The sequence below is a fragment of the Dama dama genome, unplaced genomic scaffold (assembly GCF_033118175.1).
Source record: "Dama dama isolate Ldn47 unplaced genomic scaffold, ASM3311817v1 ptg000057l, whole genome shotgun sequence".
Lineage (NCBI taxonomy): Eukaryota > Metazoa > Chordata > Mammalia > Artiodactyla > Cervidae > Dama > Dama dama.
This window is the reverse complement of record NW_026870885.1, coordinates 3,114,558-3,134,972: the sequence shown is the minus strand read 5'-3', so window position 1 is coordinate 3,134,972 and position 20,415 is coordinate 3,114,558.

Sequence of the window (20,415 nt, the reverse complement as noted above, 5' to 3'; positions counted from 1 at the left end):
TATACATAGAAAACTACAAAACACTGATGAAAGAAATCAAAGAGGACACAAACAGATGGAGAAACATACCGTGTTCATGGATTGGAAGAATTAATATTGTCAAAATGGCTATTCTACCCAAAGCAGTCTATAGATTCAATGCAATCCCTATCAAGCTACCAATGGTATTTTTCACAGAACTAGACCAAAGAATTTCACAATTTGTATGGAAATACAAAAAACCTCGAATAGCCAAAGTAATCTTGAGAAAGAAGAATGGAGCTGGAGGAATCAACCTGCCTGACTTCAGACTCTACTACAAAGCCACAGTCATCAAGACAGTATGGTACTGGCACAAAGACAGAAATATAGATCAATGGAACAGAATAGAAAGCCCAGAGATAAATCCACGAACCTATGGACACCTTATCTTTGACAAAGGAGGCAAGGATATACAATGGAAAAAAGACAACCTCTTTAACAAGTGGTGCTGGGAAAACTGGTCAACCACTTGTAAAAGAATGAAACTAGAACACTTTCTAACACCATACACAAAAATAAACTCAAAATGGATTAAAGATCTAAATGTAAGACCAGAAACTATAAAACTCCTAGAGGAGAACATAGGCAAAACACTCTCCGACATAAATCAAAGCAAGATCCTCTATGACCCACCTCCCAGAGTATTGGAAATATAAGCAAAACTAAACAAATGGGACCTAATGAAACTTAAAAGCTTTTGCACTACCAAGGAAACTATAAGTAAGGTGAAAAGACAGCCCTCAGATTGGGAGAAAATAATAGCAAATGAAGAAACAGACAAAGGATTAATCTCAAAAATATACAAGCAACTCCTGCAGCTCAATTCCAGAAAAATAAATGACCCAATCAAAAAATGGGCCAAAGAACTAAACAGACATTTCTCCAAAGAAGACATAGAGATGGCTAACAAACACATGAAAAGATGCTCAACATCACTCATTATTAGAGAAATGCAAATCAAAACGCTCTTCATTTTTTATCACCGTTTCATGCTCCTCCTATTTTTCAGACCGTTTAATGCTCCACATGTATTTCACACCTTTTGAAGCTCCTCATATTTTTCACACCTTTTCAGGCTCTTCTTGTTTTTGAACACCGCTTCATGCTCCTCCTATTTTTCAGACCGTTTAATGCTCCACATGTATTTCACACCTTTTGAATCTCCTCATATTTTTCACACCTTTTCAGGCTCTTCTTGTTTTTGCACACCGCTTCATGCTCCTCCTGTTTTTCAGACCGTTTAATGCTCCACATGTATTTCACACCTTTTGAAGCTCTTCATATTTTTCACACCTTTTGAAGCTCTTCATATTTTTCACATGTTTTCAGGCCTTCATGTTTTTCAACACCGCTTAATGCTCCTCCTATCTTTCAGACCGTTTAATCCTCCTCATGTATTTCACACTTTTTGAAGCTCTTCATATTTTTCACACCTTTTCAGGCTCTTCATGTTTTTGAACACGGCTTCATGCTCCTCCTATTTTTCAGACCGTTTCATGCTCCTCATATTTTTTTTTCCAGTGGGTTTTGTCATACATTGATATGAATCAGCCATGGATTTACATGTATTCCCAATCCCGATCCCCCCTCCCACCTCCCTCTCCCCCCGATTCCTCTGGGTCTTCCCAGTGCACCAGGCCGGAGCACTTGTCTCATTCATCCTACCTGGGCTGGTGATCTGTTTCACCATAGATAGGATACATGCTGTTCTTTTGAAATATCCCACCCTCACATTCTCCCACAAAGTTCAAAAGTCTGTTCTGTATTTCTGTGTCTCTTTTTCTGTTCTGCATATAGGGTTATCGTTATCACCTTTCTAAATTCCATATACATGTGTCAGTATGCTGTAATGTTCTTTATCTTTCTGGCTTACTTCACTCTGTATAATGGGCTTCAGCTTCATCCATCTCATTAGGACTGGTTCAAATGAATTCTTTTTAATGGCTGAGTAATAGTCCATGGTGTATATGTACCACAGCTTCCGTATCCATTCATCTGCTGATGGGCATCTAGGTTGCTTCCATGTCCTGGCTATTATAAACAGTGCTGCGATGAACACTGGGGTGCACGTGTCTCTTTCAGTTCTGGTTTCCTCAGTGTGTATGCCCAGAAGTGGGATTGCTGGGTCATATGGCAGTTCTATTTCCAGTTTTTTAAGAAATCTCCACACTGTTTTCCATAGCGGCTGTACTAGTTTGCATTCCCACCAACAGTGTAAGAGGGTTCCCTTTTCTCCACACCCTCTCCAGCATTTATTGCTTGTAGACTTTTGGATAGCAGCCATCCTGACTGGCGTGTAATGGTACCTCATTGTGGTTTTGATTTGTATTTCTCTAATAATGAGTGATGTTGAGCATCTTTTCATGTGTTTGTTAGCCATCTGTATGTCTTCTTTGGAGAAATGTCTGTTTAGTTCTTTGGCCCATTTTTTGATTGGGTCATTTATTTTTCTGAAATTGAGCTGCAGGAGTTGCTTGTATATTTTTGAGATTAATCCTTTGTCTGTTTCTTCATTTGCTATTATTTTCTCCCAATCTGAGGGCTGTCTTTTCACCTTACTTATAGTTTCCTTTGTAGTGCAAAAGCTTTTAAGTTTCATTAGGTCCCATTTGTTTAGTTTTGCTTTTATTTCCAATATTCTGGGAGGTGGGTCATAGAGGATCTTGCTTTGATTTATGTCGGAGAGTGTTTTGCCTATGTTCTCCTCTAGGAGTTTTATATTTTCTGGTCTTACATTTAGATCTTTAATCCATTTTGAGTTTATTTTTGTGTATGGTGTTAGAAAGTGTTCTAGTTTCATTCTTTTACAAGTGGTTGACCAGTTTTCCCAGCACCACTTGTTAAAGAGGTTGTCTTTTTTCCATTGTATATCCTTGCCTCCTTTGTCAAAGATAAGGTGTCCATAGGTTCGTGGATTTATCTCTGGGCTTTCTATTCTGTTCCATTGATCTATATTTCTGTCTTTGTGCCAGTACCATACTGTCTTGATGACTGTGGCTTTGTAGTAGAGTCTGAAGTCAGGCAGGTTGATTCCTCCAGCTCCATTCTTCTTTCTCAAGATTACTTTGGCTATTCGAGGTTTTTTGTATTTCCATACAAATTGTGAAATTCTTTGGTCTAGTTCTGTGAAAAATACCATTGGTAGCTTGATAGGGATTGCATTGAATCTATAGACTGCTTTGGGTAGAATAGCCATTTTGACAATATTAATTCTTCCAATCCATGAACACGGTATGTTTCTCCATCTGTTTGTGTCCTCTTTGATTTCTTTCATCAGTGTTTTATAGTTTTCTATGTATAGGTCCTTTGTTTCTTTAGGGAGATATACTCCTAAGTATTTTATTCTTTTTGTTGCAATGGTGAATGGTATTGTTTCCTTAATTTCTCTGTCTGTTTTTTCATTGTTAGTATATAGGAATGCAAGGGATTTCTGTGTGTTAATTTTATATCCTGCAACTTTACTATATTCATTGATTAGTTCTAGTAATTTTCTGGTAGAGTCTTTAGGGTTTTCTATGTAGAGGATCATGTCATCTGCAAACAGTGAGAATTTTACTTCTTCTTTTCCTATCTGGATTCTTTTTACTTCTTTTTCTGCTCTGATTGCTGTGGCCAGAACTTCCAACACTATGTTGAATAGTAGTGGTGAGAGTGGGCACCCTTGTCTTGTTCCTGATTTCAGGGGAAATGCCTTCAATTTTGACACCTTCTGAAGATCTTCATATTTTTCACACCTTTTCAGGCTCTTCATGTTTTTGAACAGCGCTTCATGCTCCTCATATTTTTCACATATTTTTATGCTCTTCATATTTTTCACATATTTTCCGGCTACTCATGTTTCTCAAAACCGTTTCATGCTCCTCATATTTTTGACACCTTTTGAAGCTCTTCATATTTTTCACACCTTTTCAGGCTCTTCTTGTTTTTGAACACCGCTTCATGCTCCTCCTATTTTTGAGACAGTTTCATGCTCCTCATATTTTTGACACCTTTTGAAGCTTTTCATATTTTTCAAACCTTTTCAGGCTCTTCATTTTTTTCAACACCACTTCATGCTCCTCCTATTTTTCAGACCGTTTCATGCTCATCAAATTTTTGACACCTTTTGAGGCTCTTCATATTTTTCACAACTTTTGAAGCTCTTCATATTTTTCACAACTTTTGAAGCTTTCATATTTTTCACACGTTTTCAGGCCTTCATGTTTTTGAACACCGCTTCATGCTCCTCCTATTTTTCAGACAGTTTAATTCTCCTCATGTATTTCACACTTTTTGAAACTGTTCATATTTTTCACACCTTTTCATGCTCTTCATGTTTTTGAACACCATTTCATGCTCCTCCTATTTTTCAGACCGTTTAACTCTCCTCATGTATTTCACACTTTTTGAAACTGTTCATATTTTTCACACCTTTTCAGGCTCTTCATGTTGTTGAACACCATTTCATGCTCCTCCTATTTTGCAGACCGTTTCATTCTCCTCATATTTTTGACACCTTTTGAAGCTCTTCATATATTTCACACATTTTAAGGCTTTTCATTTTTTTCAACATCACTTCATGCTCCTCCTATTTTTCAGACCGTTTCATGCTCATCTCATTTTGACACCTTTTGAAGCTCTTCATATTTTTCACATCTTTTGAAGCTTTTCATATTTTTCACACCTTTTCAGGCTCTTCATGATTTTCAACACCGCTTCATGCTCCTCCTATTTTTCAGACCGTTTCATGCTCATCTCATTTTTGACACCTTTTGAAGCTCTTCATATTTTTCACACGTTTTCAGACTCTTCATGTTTTTCAACACCGCTTCATCGTCCTCCTTTTTTTAAGACCGTTTCATGCTCCTCATATTTTTGACACCTTTTGAAGCTCTTCGTATTTTTACACCTTTTCAGGCTCTTTATATTTTTGAACACCGCTTCATGCTCCTCCTTTTTCAGACAGTTTCATGCTCCTCATATTTTTGACACCTTTTGAAGCTATTCGTATTTTTACACCTTTTCAGGCTCTTTATATTTTTGAACACCGCTTCATGCTCCTCCTTTTTCAGACAGTTTCATGCTCCTCATATTTTTGACACCTTTTGAAGCTCTTCATATTTTTCACACCTTTTCAGGCTCTTCATGTTTTTCAACACCGCTTCATGCTCCTCCTATTTTTCAGACCGTTTCATGCTCCATATATTTTTGGCACCTTTTGAAGCTCTTCATATTTTTCACAGCTTTTCAGGCTCTTCATGTTTTTGAACACTGTTTCATGTTCCTCTTATATTTGACACATTTTGAAGCTCTTCATATTTTTCACACCATTTCACGCTCTTCATTTTTTATCACCGTTTCATGCTCCTCCTATTTTTCAGACCGTTTAATGCTCCACATGTATTTCACACATTTTGAAGCTCCTCATATTTTTCACACCTTTTCAGGCTCTTCATGTTTTTCAACACCGCTTCATGATCCTCCTATTTTTCAGACCGTTTAATGCTCCACATGTATTTCACACCTTTTGAAGCTCCTCATATTTTTCATACCTTTTCAGGCTCTTCTTGTTTTTGAACACCATTTCATGCTCCTGTTATTTTTCAGACCGTTTCCTGGTCCTCATATATTTGACACCCTTTGAAACTCTTCATATATTTCACACCTTTTCAGGATCTTCATGTTTTTCAACACCGCTTCATGCTCCTCGTTTATTTCAGACCGTTTCATGCTCCTCATATTTTTGACACTTTTTGAAGCTCTTCATATTTTTCACAACTTTTCAGGCTCTTCATGTTTTTCAACACCACTTCTTGCTCCTCCGATTTTTCAGACCGTTTCATGCTCCTCAGATTTTTCACACCTTTTGAAGCTCTTCATATTTTTCACACCTTTTCATGCTCTTCATGTTTTTCAACACCGTATCATGCTCCTCCTATTTTTCAGACCGTTTCATGCTCCTCATATTTTTCACACATTTTAAAGCTCTTCATATTTTTCACACCTTTTCATGCTCTTCATGTTTTGATACAACGTTTCATGCTCCTCCCATTTTTCAGACCATTTCGTGCTCCTCATATTTTTCAGACCGTCTCATGCTCCTCATATTTATGACAGCTTTTGAAGCTCTTCATATTTTTCACACTCTTTGAAGCTCTTCATGTTTTTCAACACCGTTTCATGCTCCTCCAATGTTTATGACCCTTTCATGCTCCTCATATTTTTAACATATTTTGAAGCTCTCATATTTTTCATACCTTTTCAAGCAATTCATGTGTTCAACACCATTTCATGCTCCTCCTGTTTTTCAGACCCTTTCATGCTCCTCATATTATTGACACCTTCTGAAGCTCTTCTTATTGTGCACACCTTTTCACGCTCTTCATGATTTTCAACACTGTTTCATGCTCGTCCTATTTTTTAGACCGTTTCATGTTCCTCATATTTTTCTGACAGTTTCATGTTCCTCAAATTTTTGACACCTTTGAAGCTTGTCATATTTTTCCAACGTTTTCAGGTTCTTCATATTTTTACACCGTCTCATGCTTCTCCTATTTTTAAGACCGTTTCATGCTCCTCATATTTTTGACACCTTTTGAAGCTCTTCATATTTTTCACACCTTTTCATTCTCTTCATGTTTTTCAACACCGTTTCATGCTCCTCCTCTTTTTCAGACCGTTTCTTGCTCCTCATATTTTTGACAGCTTTTGAAGCTGTTTATATTTTTCACACTTTTAATGCTCCTCATGTTTTTCAACACCGTTTCATGCTCCTCATATATTTGACACCTTTTGAAGCTCTTCATATTTTTCGCACCTTTTCAGGCTTTTCATGTATTTGAACACCGTTTCATGCTCCTCATATTTTTGACACCTTTTGAACTCTTGATATATTTCACACCTTTTCAGGCTCTTCATGTTTTTGAACACTGTTTAATGCTCCTCCTATTTTTCAGACAGTTGCATGCTTCTCATATTTTTGACACCTTTTGAAACTCTTCATATTTTTCACACCTTTTCATGCTCTTCATGTTTTTCAACACCGTTTCATGCTCCTCGTATATTTGACTCCTTTTGAAGCTCTTAATATTTTGCACACCTTTTCAGGCTCTTCATGTATTTGAATACCGCTTCATGCTCCTCCTATATTTCAGACCGTTTCATGCTCCTCATATTTTTGACACTTTTTGAAGCTATTCATATTTTTCACACCTTTTCAGGCTCTTCATGGTTTTAAACATGGTTTCATGCTCCTCCTATTTTTCAGACCGTTTCATGCTCCTCAAATTTTGGCACCTTTTGAAGCTCTTTATATTTTTAACACTTATCATGCTCTTCATTTTTTTCAACACCGTTTCATGTTTCTCCTATTTTTCAGACCGTTTCATGCTCCTCATATTTTTGACACCTTGAAAGCTCTTCATATATTTCCAACCTTTTCAGGTTCTTCAGGTTTTTCAACACCATCTCATGCTCCTACTATTTTTCAGACCGTTTCATGCTCCTCATATTTTTGACACCTTTTGAAGCTTTTCATATTTTTCACACTTTTAATGCTCTTCATGTTTTTCAACACCGTTACATGCTCCTCATATTTTTGACACCTTTCGCAGCTCTTCAAATTTTTCACACCTTTTCATGCTCTTCATGTATACATACAAAGTTTCATGCTCCTCCTATTTTCAGACCCTTTCATGCTCCTCATATTTTTGATAACTTTTGAACCTCTTCATATTTTTCACACATTTTCATGCTCTTCATGTTTTTCAACACCGTCTCATGCTCCTCCTTTTTTTGAAACCTTTTGAACCTCTTCATATATTTCACACCTTTTCAGGATCTTCATGTTTTTCAACACCGTCTCATGCTCCTCTTATTTTTTTTACCCGTTTCATGCGACTAATAATTTTGAAACCTTTTGAAGCTCTTCATATTTTTCACACCTTTTCAGGCTCTTCATGTTTTTGAACTACTTTTCATGCTCCTCCTATTTTTCAGACCGTTTCATGCCCCTCATATTTTTGAAACGTTTTGAAGCTCTTCATATTTTTCACACCTTTTCAGGCTCTTCATGTTTTTCAGCACCGCTTCATGCTCTCCTATTTTTGAGACCGTTTAATGCTCCTCATATTTTGCACACGTTTTGAAGCTCTTCATATTTTGCAGAACTTTTCAGGCTCTTCATGTTTTTGAACACCGCTTCATGCTCCTCCTATTTTTCAGACTGTTTCATGCTCCTCATATTTTTGACACGTTTTGAAGCTCTTCATATTTTTCACACCTTTTCAGCCTCTTCATATTTTTGAACACCGTTTCATGCTCCTCCTATATTTCAGACCGTTTCATGCTCCTCATATTTTACACAACTTTTGAGCTCTTCATATTTTTCACACCTTTTCAGTCTCTTTAGGTTTTCTAACACCGCTTCATGCTGCTCCTATTTTTCAAAAGGTTTCATGCTCCTCATATTTTTAACACCTTTTGAAGCTCTTCATATATTTTACACCTTTTAAGGCTCTTCATGTTTCTGAACACCGCTTCATGCTCCTCCTATTTTCAGACAGTTTCATGCTCATCACATTTTTGACACGTTTTGAAGTTCTTCATATTTTTCACACCTTTTCAGGCTCTGCATTTTTTTGAACACAGTTTCATGCTCCTCATATTTTTCACACATTTTCATGCTCTTCATATTTTTCAACCTTTCAGGCTCTTAATGTTTTTGAACACCGTTTCATGCTCCTCCTATTTTTCAGACGGTTTCATGCTCCTCATAACTTTGACACCTTTTGAAGCTCTTCATATTTTTCACACCTTTTCAGTTTCTTCAGGTTTTTGAACAAGGATTCATGCTCCTCGTATTTTTCAGACCGTTTCATGCTCCTCATATTTTTCACACTTTTTCATGCTCTTCATATTTTTCACATCTTTTCATGCTCTTCATGTTTCTCAACACCGTTTCATGCTCTTCAGGTTTTCAACACGGCTTCATGCTCCTCGTATTTTTCAGACCGTTTCATGCTCCTCATATTTTTGACACTTTTTGAAGCTCTTCATATTTTTCATACCTTTTCAGGCTCTTAATGTTTTGGAACACCGCTTCATGCTCCTCCTATTTTTCAGACCGTTTCATGCTCCTCATATTTTTAACCCTATTGAAGCTCTTCATATTTTTCACAACTTTTCAGGCTCTTCAGTTTTTTGAACACGGCTTCATGCTCCTCGTATTTTTCAGACCGTTTCATGCTCCTCATATATTTCACACCGTTTAAAGCTCTTCATATTTTTCACACCTTTTTAGGCTCCTCAAGTTTTTGAAAACCGCTTCATGCTCCTCCTATTTTTCAGAACTTTTCATGCTCCTCATATTTTTGACACGTTTTGAAACACTTCATATTTTTCACACCTTTTCAGGCTCTTCATATTTTTGAACACTGCTTCATGCTCCTCCTATTTTCATACGGTTTCCTGCTCCTAATGTTTTTGAGACGTTTTGAAGCTCTTCATATTTTTCATACCTTTTCAGGCTCCTCAGGTTTTTGAAAACCGCTTCATGCTCCTCCTATTTTTCAGAACTTTTCATGCTCCTCATATTTTTGACACGTTTTGAAACACTTCATATTTTTCACACCTTTTCAGGCTCTTCATATTTTTGAACACCGCTTCATGCTCCTCCTATTTTTCATATCGTTTCATGCTCCTCATATTTTTGACACCTTTTGAAGCTCTTCATATTTTTCACAACTTTTCAGGCTCTTCATGTTTTTGAACGCCGTATCATGCTCCTCCTATTTTTCAGACCGTTTCATGCTCCTCATATCTTTGACACCTTTGAAGCTCTTCATGTTTTTCACACCTTTTCAGGCTCTTCATGTTTTTCAGGACTGCTTCATGCTCCTCCTATTTTTCAGACCGGTTCATACTCCTCTTATAATTGACATCTTTTGAAGCTCTTCATATTTTTCACACCTTTACAGGCTCTTCAGGTTTTTGAACACGGCTTCATGCTCCTCCTACATTTCAGACCGTTCCCTGCTCCTCATGTTTTTGACACCTTTTGAAGCTCTTCATATTTTTTACGCCTTTTCAGACTCTTCATGTTTTTCAACACTGTTTCTTGCTCCTCCTGTTTTTCAGACCGTTTCGTGCTCCTCCTATTTTTCAGACCGTTTCATGCTCCTCATATTTTTGACAACTTTTGAAGCTCTTCATATTTTTCACTATTTTTCAGGCTCTTCATGTTTTTGAACACCTATTCATGCTCCTCCTATTTTTCAGACCCTTTCAGGCTCCTCATATTTTTGACCCCTTTTGAAGTTCTTCATATTTTTCACAACTTTTCAGGCTCTTCATGTTTTTCAACACCGCTTCATGCTCCTCCTATTTTTCAGACCGTTTCATGCTCATCTAATTTTTGACACCTTTTGAAGCTCTTCATATTTTTCTCACCTTTTCAGGCTCTTCATGTTTTTGAACACCGCTTCATGCTCCTCCTATTTTTCAGACCGTTTCAGGCTCCTCCTATTTTTCACACCTTTTGAAGCTCTTCATATTTTTTACACCTTTTCAGGCTCTTCATGTTTTTGAACACCGCTTCATGCTCCTCCTATTTTTCAGACCGTTTAATGCTCCTCATGTATTTGACACCTTTTGAAGCTCTTCGTATTTTTCACTCCTTTTCAGGCTCTTCATGTTTTTGAACACCGCTTCATGCTCCTCCTATTTTTCACACCTTTTGAAGGTCTTCATATTTTTCACACCTTTTCAGGCTCTTCATGTTTTTGAACACCGCTTCATACTCCTCCTATTTTTCAGAACGTTTCATGCTACTCTTATTTTTGATACCTTTTGTAGCTCTTCATATTTTTCACACCTTTTCAGGCTCTTCATATTTTTGAACACTGCTTCATGCTCCTCCTTTTTTTCAGACCGTTTCATGCTTCTCATGTATTTCACACCTTTTGAAGCTCTTCATATTTTTCACACTTTTCAGGCTCTTCATGTTTTTCAACCCCACTTCATGCTCCTGCTATTTTTCAGACCGTTTCATGCTCCTCATATTTTTGACCCCTTTAGAAGCTCTTCATATTTTTCACACCTTTTCAGGCTCTTCATTTTTTTCAACACCACTTCATTCCCCTCCTATTTTTCAGACCGTTTCATGCTCCTCATAATTTTGACACCCTTTGAAGCTCTTCATATATTTCTCAGCTTTTCAGGCTCTTCATGATTTTGAACACCGCTTCATGTCCCTCCTATTTTTCCTACCGTTTCTTGCTCCTTATATTTTTGACACCTTTTGAAGCTCCTCATATTTTTCACACCTTTTGAAGCTCTTCATATTTTTCACACCTTTTCAGGCTCTTCATGTTTTTGAACACCGTTTCATACTGCTCGTATTTTTCAGACGGTTTCATACTCCTCATATTTTTGACACGTTTTGAGGCTGTTCATATTTTTCACACTTTTTCATGCTCTTCATATTTTTGAACACCGCTTTATGCTCCTCCTATTTTTCAGATCGTTTCATGATACTCATATTTTTAACACCTTTTGAAGCTCTTCATATTTTTCACACTTTTTCAGGCTGTTTATAGTTTTCAACACCACTTCATGCTCCTCCTATTTTTCAGACCTTTTCATGCTCCTCATATTTTTCACACCTTTTAAAGCTCTTCATATTTTTCACACCTTTTCAATATCTTCATGTTTTTCAACACCACTTCATGCTCCTCCTATTTTCCAGACCGTTTCATGCTCTTCTAATTTTTGACACCTTTTGAAGTGCTTCATATTTTTCACACCTTTGAAGCTCTTCGTATTTTTCACACCTTTTCAGGCTCTTCATGTTTTTCAACATTACTTCATGCTCCTCCTATTTTTCAGACCTTTTCATGCTCCTCATATTTTGACACCTTCTGTAATCTTCATATACTACACACCTTTTCAGGCTCTTCATTTTTTTGAAGACAATTTCATGCTCCTCCTATTTTTCAGACCGTTTCATGCTCATCTCTTTTTTGACAACTTTTGAAGCTCTTCATAGATTTCATACCTTTTGAAGATCTTCATATTTTTCACACGTTTTCGGGCTCTTCATATTTTTCCAACACTGCATCAAGCTCCTCCTATTTTTCAGACCGTTTCATGCTCCTCATATTTTTGACACCTTTTGAAACTCCTCATATTTTTCACACCTTTTGAAGCTATTCATATTTTTCACACGTTCTCAGGCTCTTCATGTTTTTCAATCCCGCTTCATGCTCCTCCTATTTTTCAGACCGTTTCATGCTCCTCATAATTTGGACACCGTTTGAAGCTCTTCATATATTTGACACCTTTGAAGCTCTTCATATTTTTCACACGTTCTCAGGCTCTTCATGTTTTTCAACACCGCTTCATGCTCCTCCTATTTTTCAGACCGTTTCATGCTCCTCATAATTTGGACACCGTTTGAAGCTCTTCATATATTTGACACCTTTGAAGCTCTTCATATTTTTCACATTTTTGAACCTCTTCATATTTTTCACACCTTTTCAGGCTCTTCATGGTTTTGAACACCGCTTCATGCTCCTCCTATTTTTGAGACCGTTTCTTGCTCCTCATATATTTAACACCTTTTGAAGCTCTTCATATTTTTTACACTTTCTCAGGCTCTTCATGTTTTTCAACATCGCTTCATGCTTCTCCAATTTTTCAGACCGTTTCAAGCTCATGTCATTTTTGACACCTTTTGAAGCTCTTCATATTTTTCACACCTTTTCAGGCTCTTCATGTTTTTCAACACCACTTCATGCTCTTCCTTTTTTCCAGACCGTTTCATGCTCTTCTAATTTTTGACACCTTGTGAAGTGCTTCATATTTTTCACACCTTTGAAGCTCTTCATATTTTTGACACGTTTTCAGGCTCTTCATGTTTTTCACACCTTTTCATGTTTTTCAACACCACTTCATGCACCTCCTATTTTTCAGACCGTTTCTTGCTCCTCATATATTTAACACCTTTTGAAGCTCTTCATATTTTTCACACTTTTTCAGGCTCTTCATGTTTTTCAACATCGCTTCATGCTCCTCCAATTTTTCAGACCGTTTCAAGCTCATGTCATTTTTGACACCTTTTGAAGCTCTTCATATTTTTCACACCTTTTCAGGCTCTTAATGTTTTTCAACACCACTTCGTGCACCTCCTATTTTTCAGATCGTTTCATGCTCCTCATATTTTTGACACATTTTCAAGCTCCTCATATATTTCACACCTTTTCAGGCTCTTCATCATATTCAACACCACTTCATGCTCCTCCTATTTTCCAGACCGTTTCATTGTCCTCATATTTTTGACACCTTTAGAAGCTCTTCATATTTTTCACACCTTTTGATGCTCTTCATATTTTTCACACCTTTTCAGGCTATTGATGTTTTTGAACACCGCTTCATGCTCCTCCTATTTTTCAGACCGTTTCATGCTCCTCATATTTTTCACACCTTTTGATGCTCTTCATATTTTTCACAACTTTTCAGGCTGTTCATGTTTTGGAACACCGTTTCATGCTCCTCCTATTTTTCAGACCGTTTCATGCTCCTCATATCTTTGACACCTTTTGAAGCTCTATATTTTTCACACGTTTTCAGGATCGTCATGTTTTTGAACACCGCTTCATGCTACTCCTATTTTTGAGAACGATTCATGCTCCTCATAATTTTGACACCTTTTGAAGGTCTTCATATTTTTCACAGCTTTTCAGGCTCTTCTTATTTTTGAACACCATTTGATTCTCCTCCTATTTTTCAGACCGTTTCATGCTCCTCATGTATTTCAGACCGTTTGAAGCTCTTCATATTTTTCAAACCTTTTCAGGCTCTTCATGTTTTTGAACACCGCTTCATGCTCCTACTATTTTTCACACTTTTTGAAGCTCTTCATATTTTTCACACCTTTTCAGGCTCTTCATGTTTCTGAACACCGCTTCATGCTCCTCCTATTTTTCAGAACGTTTAATGTTCCTCATGTATTTCACACCTTTTGAAGCTCTTCATATTTTTCACACATTTTCAGGCTCTTCTTTTTTTTCAACACCACTTCATGCTCCTTCTATTTTTCATACCGTTTCATGCTCCTTTCATTTTTCACACCTTTTGAAGCTCTTCATATTTTTCACACCTTTTCAGGCTCTTCATGTTTTTGCACGCCGCTTCTTGCTCCTCCTATTTTTCAGACCGTTTCATGCTCCTCATATTTTTGACACCTTTTGAAGCTCCTCCTATTTTTCACACGTTTCCAGAATCTTCATGTTTTTCAACATCACTTCATGCTCCTCCTATTTTTCAGACCTTTTCATGCTCCTCATATTTTGACACCTTCTGAAATCTTCATATACTACACACTTTTTCAGGCTCTTCATTTTTTGGAACACAATTTCATGCTCCTCCTATTTTTCAGACCGTTTCATGCTCATCTCTTTTTTGACAACTTTTGAAGATCTTCATATTTTCCACACGTTTTCGGGCTCTTCATATTTTTCAACACTGCATCATGCTCCTCCTATTTTTCAGACCGTTTCATGCTCCTCATTATTTGGACACCATATGAAGCTCTTCATATATTTGACACCTTTGAAGCTCTTCATATTTTTCACACGTTCTCAGACTCTTCATGTTTTTCAGCCCCGCTTCATGCTCCTCCTATTTTTCAGACCGTTTCATGCTCCTCATTATTTGGACACCATATGAAGCTCTTCATATATTTGACACCTTTGAAGCTCTTTATATTTTTCACACGTTCTCAGGCTCTTCATGTTTTTCAACCCCGCTTCATGCTCCTCCTATTTTTCAGACCGTTTCATGCTCATCTCATTTTTGACACCTTTTGAAACTCTTCATGTTTTTTACACCTTTTCAGGCTTATCATGTTTTTGAACACCCCTTCATGCTCCTCCTATTTTCACACCTTTTGAAGCTCTTCATATTTTTCACACGTTTTCAGGCCCTTCATGTTTTTGAACACCGCTTTATGCTCCTCCTATTTTTCAGACGGTTTCAGGCTGCTCGTATTTTTCAGACCATTTCATGCTCCTCATATTTTGACAATTTTATAAGCTCTTCATATTTTTCACACTTTTTCAGGCTCTTCATGTTTTTGAACACCGCTTCATGCTCCTCCTATTTTTCAAACCTTTTATAGCTCTTCATGTTTTTCACACCTTAATACCCTCTTCATGTTTTTGAACATCTCTTGATGCTCCTCATATTTTTGACAATTTTATAAGCTCTTCATATTTTTCACACTTTTTCAGGCTCTTCATGTTTTTGAACACCGCTTCATGCTCCTCCTATTTTTCAGACCGTTTCATGCTCATCTCATTTTTGACACCTTTTGAAACTCTTCATGTTTTTCACACCTTTTCAGGCTTTTCACGTTTTTGAACACCCCTTCATGCTCCTCCTATTTTTCAGGCCGTTTCATGCTCCTTATATTTTTGACACCTTTTGAAGTTCTTCATTTTTTTCACACCTTACAGGCTCTTCATGGTTTTCAACACCACTTCATGCTCCTCCTTTTTTTCAGACCGTTTTATGCTCCTCATATATTTGACACCTTTTGAAGCTCTTCATAATTTCCACACCTTTTCAGGCTCTTCATGTTTTTCAACACCATTTCATGCTCCTCCTTTTTTTCAGACCGTTTTATGCTCCTCATATATTTGACACCTTTTGAAGCTCTTCATAATTTCCACACCTTTTCAGGCTCTTCATGTTTTTGAACACCGTTTCATGCTCCTCTTTTTTTTTTTTTTATTGTTATTTTTTTTAATTTTTTTTATTATTTTTATTTTTTTTCCAGTTGGTTTTGTCATACTTTGATATGAATCAGCCATGGATTTACATGCATTCCCAGTCCCGATTCCCCCTCCCACCTCCCTCTCCACGCGATTCCTCTGGGTCTTCCCAGTGCACCAAGCCGGAGCACTTGTCTCGTGCATCCTACCTGGGCTGGTGATCTGTTTCACCATAGATAGCATACATGCTGTTCTTTTGAAATATCCCAACCTCGCATTCTCCCACAAAGTTTAAAAGTCTGTTCTGTATTTCTGTGTCTCTTTTTCTGTTCTGCATATAGGGTTATCGTTATCACCTTTCTAAATTCCATATACATGTGTCAGTATGCTGTAATGTTCTTTATCTTTCTGGCTTACTTCACTCTGTAAAATGGGCTCCAGTTTCATCCATCTCATTAGGACTGATTCAAATGAATTCTTTTTAACGGCTGAGTAATATTCCATGGTGTATATGTACCACAGCTTTCTTATCCATTCATCTGCTGACGGGCATCTAGGTTGCTTCCATGTCCTGGCTATTATAAACAGTGCTGCGATGAACATTGGGGTGCACGTGTCTCTTTCAGACGAACCTATGGACACCTTATCTTTGACAAAGGAGGCAAGGATATACAATGGAAAAAAGACAACCTCTTTAACAAGTGGTGCTGGGAAAACTGGTCAACCCCTTGTAAAAGAATGAAAATAGAACAGTTTCTAACACCATACACAAAAATAAACTCAAAATGGAATAAAGATCTAAATGTAAGACCAGAAACTATAAAACTCCTAGAGGAGAACATAGGCAAAACACTCTCCGACATAAATCAAAGCAAGATCCTCTATGACCCACCTCCCAGAATATTGGAAATAAAAGCAAAACTAAACAAATGGGACCTAATGAAACTTAAAAGCTTTTGCACTACAAAGGAAACTATAAGTAAGGTGAAAAGACAGCCCTCAGATTGGGAGAAAATAATAGCAAATGAAGAAACAGACAAAGGATTAATCTCAAAAATATACAAGCAAATCCTGCAGCTCAATTCCAGAAAAATAAATGACCCAATAAAAAATGAGCCAAAGAACTAAACAGACATTTCTCCAAAGAAGACATACAGATGGATAACAAACACATGAAAAGATGCTCAACATCACTCATTATTAGAGAAATGCAAATGAAAACCACAATGAGGTACCATTACATGCCAGTCAGGATGGCTGCTATCCAAAAGTCTACAAGCAATAAATGCTGGAGAGGGAGTGGAGAAAAGGGAACCCTCTTATACTGTTGGTGGGAATGCACACTAGTATAGCCGCTATGGAAAACGGTGTAGAGATTTCTTAAAAAACTGGAAAGAGAACTGCCATATGACCCAGCAATTCCACTTCTGGGCATACACACTGAGGAAACCAGATCCTCTTATTTTTCAGACCGTTTCAAACTCCTCATATTTTTTACACCTTTTGAAGCTCTTCATATATTTCACACCTTTTCAGGCTATTCATGTTTTTGAACACCGCTTCATGCTCCTCATATTTTTCAGACCGTTTCATGGTCCTCATATATTTGACACGTTTTGAAGCTCTTCATATATTTCACACCTTTTCAGGCTGTTCATGTTTTTCTACACCGCTTCCTGCTCCTCCTATTTTTGATATCTTTTGAAGCTCTTCATATATTTCACACCTTTTCAGGGTTTTCTTGATTTTGAACACCGTTTCATGCTCCTCATATTTTTCAGACCGTTTCATGTTCCTCATATTTTTGACACCTTTTGAAGCTCTTCATATTTTTCCACACCCTTTCATGCTCTTCATATTTTTCAACAAGGTTTCAAGCTCCTCCTATTTTTCATACCGTTTAATGCTCCCCATAATTTTGACACCATTTGAAGTGCTTCATAATTATCACACCATTTCAGGCTCTTCATGTTTTTCAAATCCGCTTCTCCTCCTCCTATTTTTCAGACTGTTTCATGCTCCTCATATTTTTGACAACTTTTCAAGCTCTTCATATTTTTCACACCTTTTCAGGCTCTTCATGTTTTTCAACACCGCTTTATTCTCCTCCTATTTTTCACACCGTTTCATGCTCCTCATATTTTTGACACCTTTTGCAGCTCTTCATATTTTTCACACTTTTTCAGGATCTTCATGTTTTTCAACACCGTTTCATGCTCCTCCTATTTTTCAGACCATTTCATGCTCCTCATATTTTGACAATCTTGATGCTCTTCATATTTTTCACAGCTTTTCAGGCTCTTCATGTTTTTGAACACCGATTCATGCTCCTCATATTTTACAGACCGTTTCATGCTCCTCATATTATTGACACCTTTTGAAGCTCTTCATATTTTCCACACCTTTTGAAGCTCTTCATATTTTTCACACGTTTTCATGCTCTTCATATTTTTCAACACCGCTTCAATGTCCTCTTATTTTTCAGACCGTTTCATGCTCCTCATGATTTGACAACTTCTGAAGTTCTTCATATTTTTCAAACCTTTTCAGGCTCTTCATGTTTTTCAACACCGCTTCATGCTCTCTCCTATTTTTTGAGACCGATTCATGCTCCTCATATTTTTGACAACTTTGGAAGCTCTTCATATTTTTCACACCTTTTGAAGCCCTTCATATTTTTCACACGTTTTCAGGCTCTTCATGTTTGTCAACACCACTTCATGCTCCTCCTACTTTTCAGACCGTTTCATGCTCATCTCATTTTTGACACCTTTTGAAGCTCTTCATATTTTTCACACATTTTCAGGCTCTTCATGTTTTTCTACACCGCTTCATGCTCCTCCTATTTTTCAGACCGTTTCATGCTCCTCATATTTTTCACACCTTTTGAATCTCATCATATTTTTCACACCTTTTCAGTCTCTTCATGTTTTTGAACACCGTTTCATGCTCCTCCTATATTTCAGACCGTTTCATGCTCCTCATATTTTTGAAACCTTTGGAAGCTCTTCATATTTTTCACACCTTTTAAGGCTCTTCAAGTTTTTGAACACCGCTTCATGCTCCTCCTATTTTCAGACCGTTTCATGCTCCTCATAATTTTGACACCTTTTGAAGCTCTTCATATATTTCACAACTCTTGAGGCTCTTCATGTTTTTCAACACCACCTCATGCCCCTCCTAATTTTCAGACCGTTTCCTACTCATCTCATTTTTTACACCTTTTGAAGCTCTTCATATTTTTCACACATTTTGAAGCTCTTCATATTTTTCTCACCTTTTCAGGCTCTACATGTTATTGATCAACGCTTCATGTTCCTCCAATTTTTCAGACCGTGTCATGCTCCTCATATTTTTGAAACCTTTTGAAGCTCTTCATATTTTTCACACCTTTTCAGGCTTTACATGTTTTTGAACACCGCTTCATGCTCCTCCTATTTTCAGACCGTTTCATGCTCCTCATAATTTTGACACCTTTTGAAGCTCTTCATATATTTCACACCTCTTCAGGCTCTTCATGTTTTTCAACACCACCTCATGCCCCTCCTAATTTTCAGACCGTTTCATGCTCATCTCATTTTTGACTCCTTTGGAACCTCTTCATATTTTTCACACCTTTTGAATTTCTTCATATTATTCACACCTTTTCAGGATCTTCATGTTTTTGAGAACCGCTTCATGTTCCTCGTATTTTCAGACGTTCCATGCTCCTCATGTATTTCAGTCTTTTTGAAGCTCTTCATATTTTTTACACATCTTCAGGCTCTATATGTTTTTGAACACCGTTTCATGCTCCTCCTATTTTTCAGACCGTTTCAGGCTCCTCATATTTTTGACACCTTTTGATGCTCCTCATATTTTGACAGCTTTTGAAGCTCCTCATATTTTACACACCTTTTCAGGCTCTTCATGTTTCTGAACACCGCTTCATGCTCCTTCTTATTTTCAGACTGTTTCATGCTCATCTTATTTTTGACACCTTTTGAAGCACTTCATATTATTCACATCTTTTGAAACTCTTCATATTTTTCACACCTTCTCAGCCTCTTCATTTTTTTCAACACCACTTCATGCTCCTCCTATTTTTCAGACCGTTTCATGCTCATCTCATTTTTGACACCTTTTGAAGCTCTTCACATTTTTCACACCTTTTGAAGTTCTTCGTATTTTTCACACGTTTTCAGGCTCTTCATGTTTTTGAACACAGTTTCATGCTCCTCCTATTTTTCAGACCGATTCATGCACCTCATATTTTTGACACTTTTTGAAGATCTTTGTATTTTTTACACTTTTCAGGCTCTTCATGTTTTTCAACACCACTTCATGCTCCTCCTATTTTTCAGACCGTTTCGTGCTCATCTACTTTTTGACACCTTTTGAAGCTCTTCATATTTTTCACATTTTTGAAGTTCTTCATATTTCTCACACCTTTTCAGGCTCTTCATGTTTTTGATCAGCATTTCATGTTCCTTCTATTTTTCAGACCGTTTCATGTTCCTCATTTTTTTGACACCTTTTGAAGCTCTTCATATTTTGCACACCTTTTCAGGCTCTTGAAGTTTTTCACAACCACTTCATGCTCCTCCTACTTTTCAGACCATTTCATGCTCCCCATATTTCTGACACCTTTTGAATCTCTTCA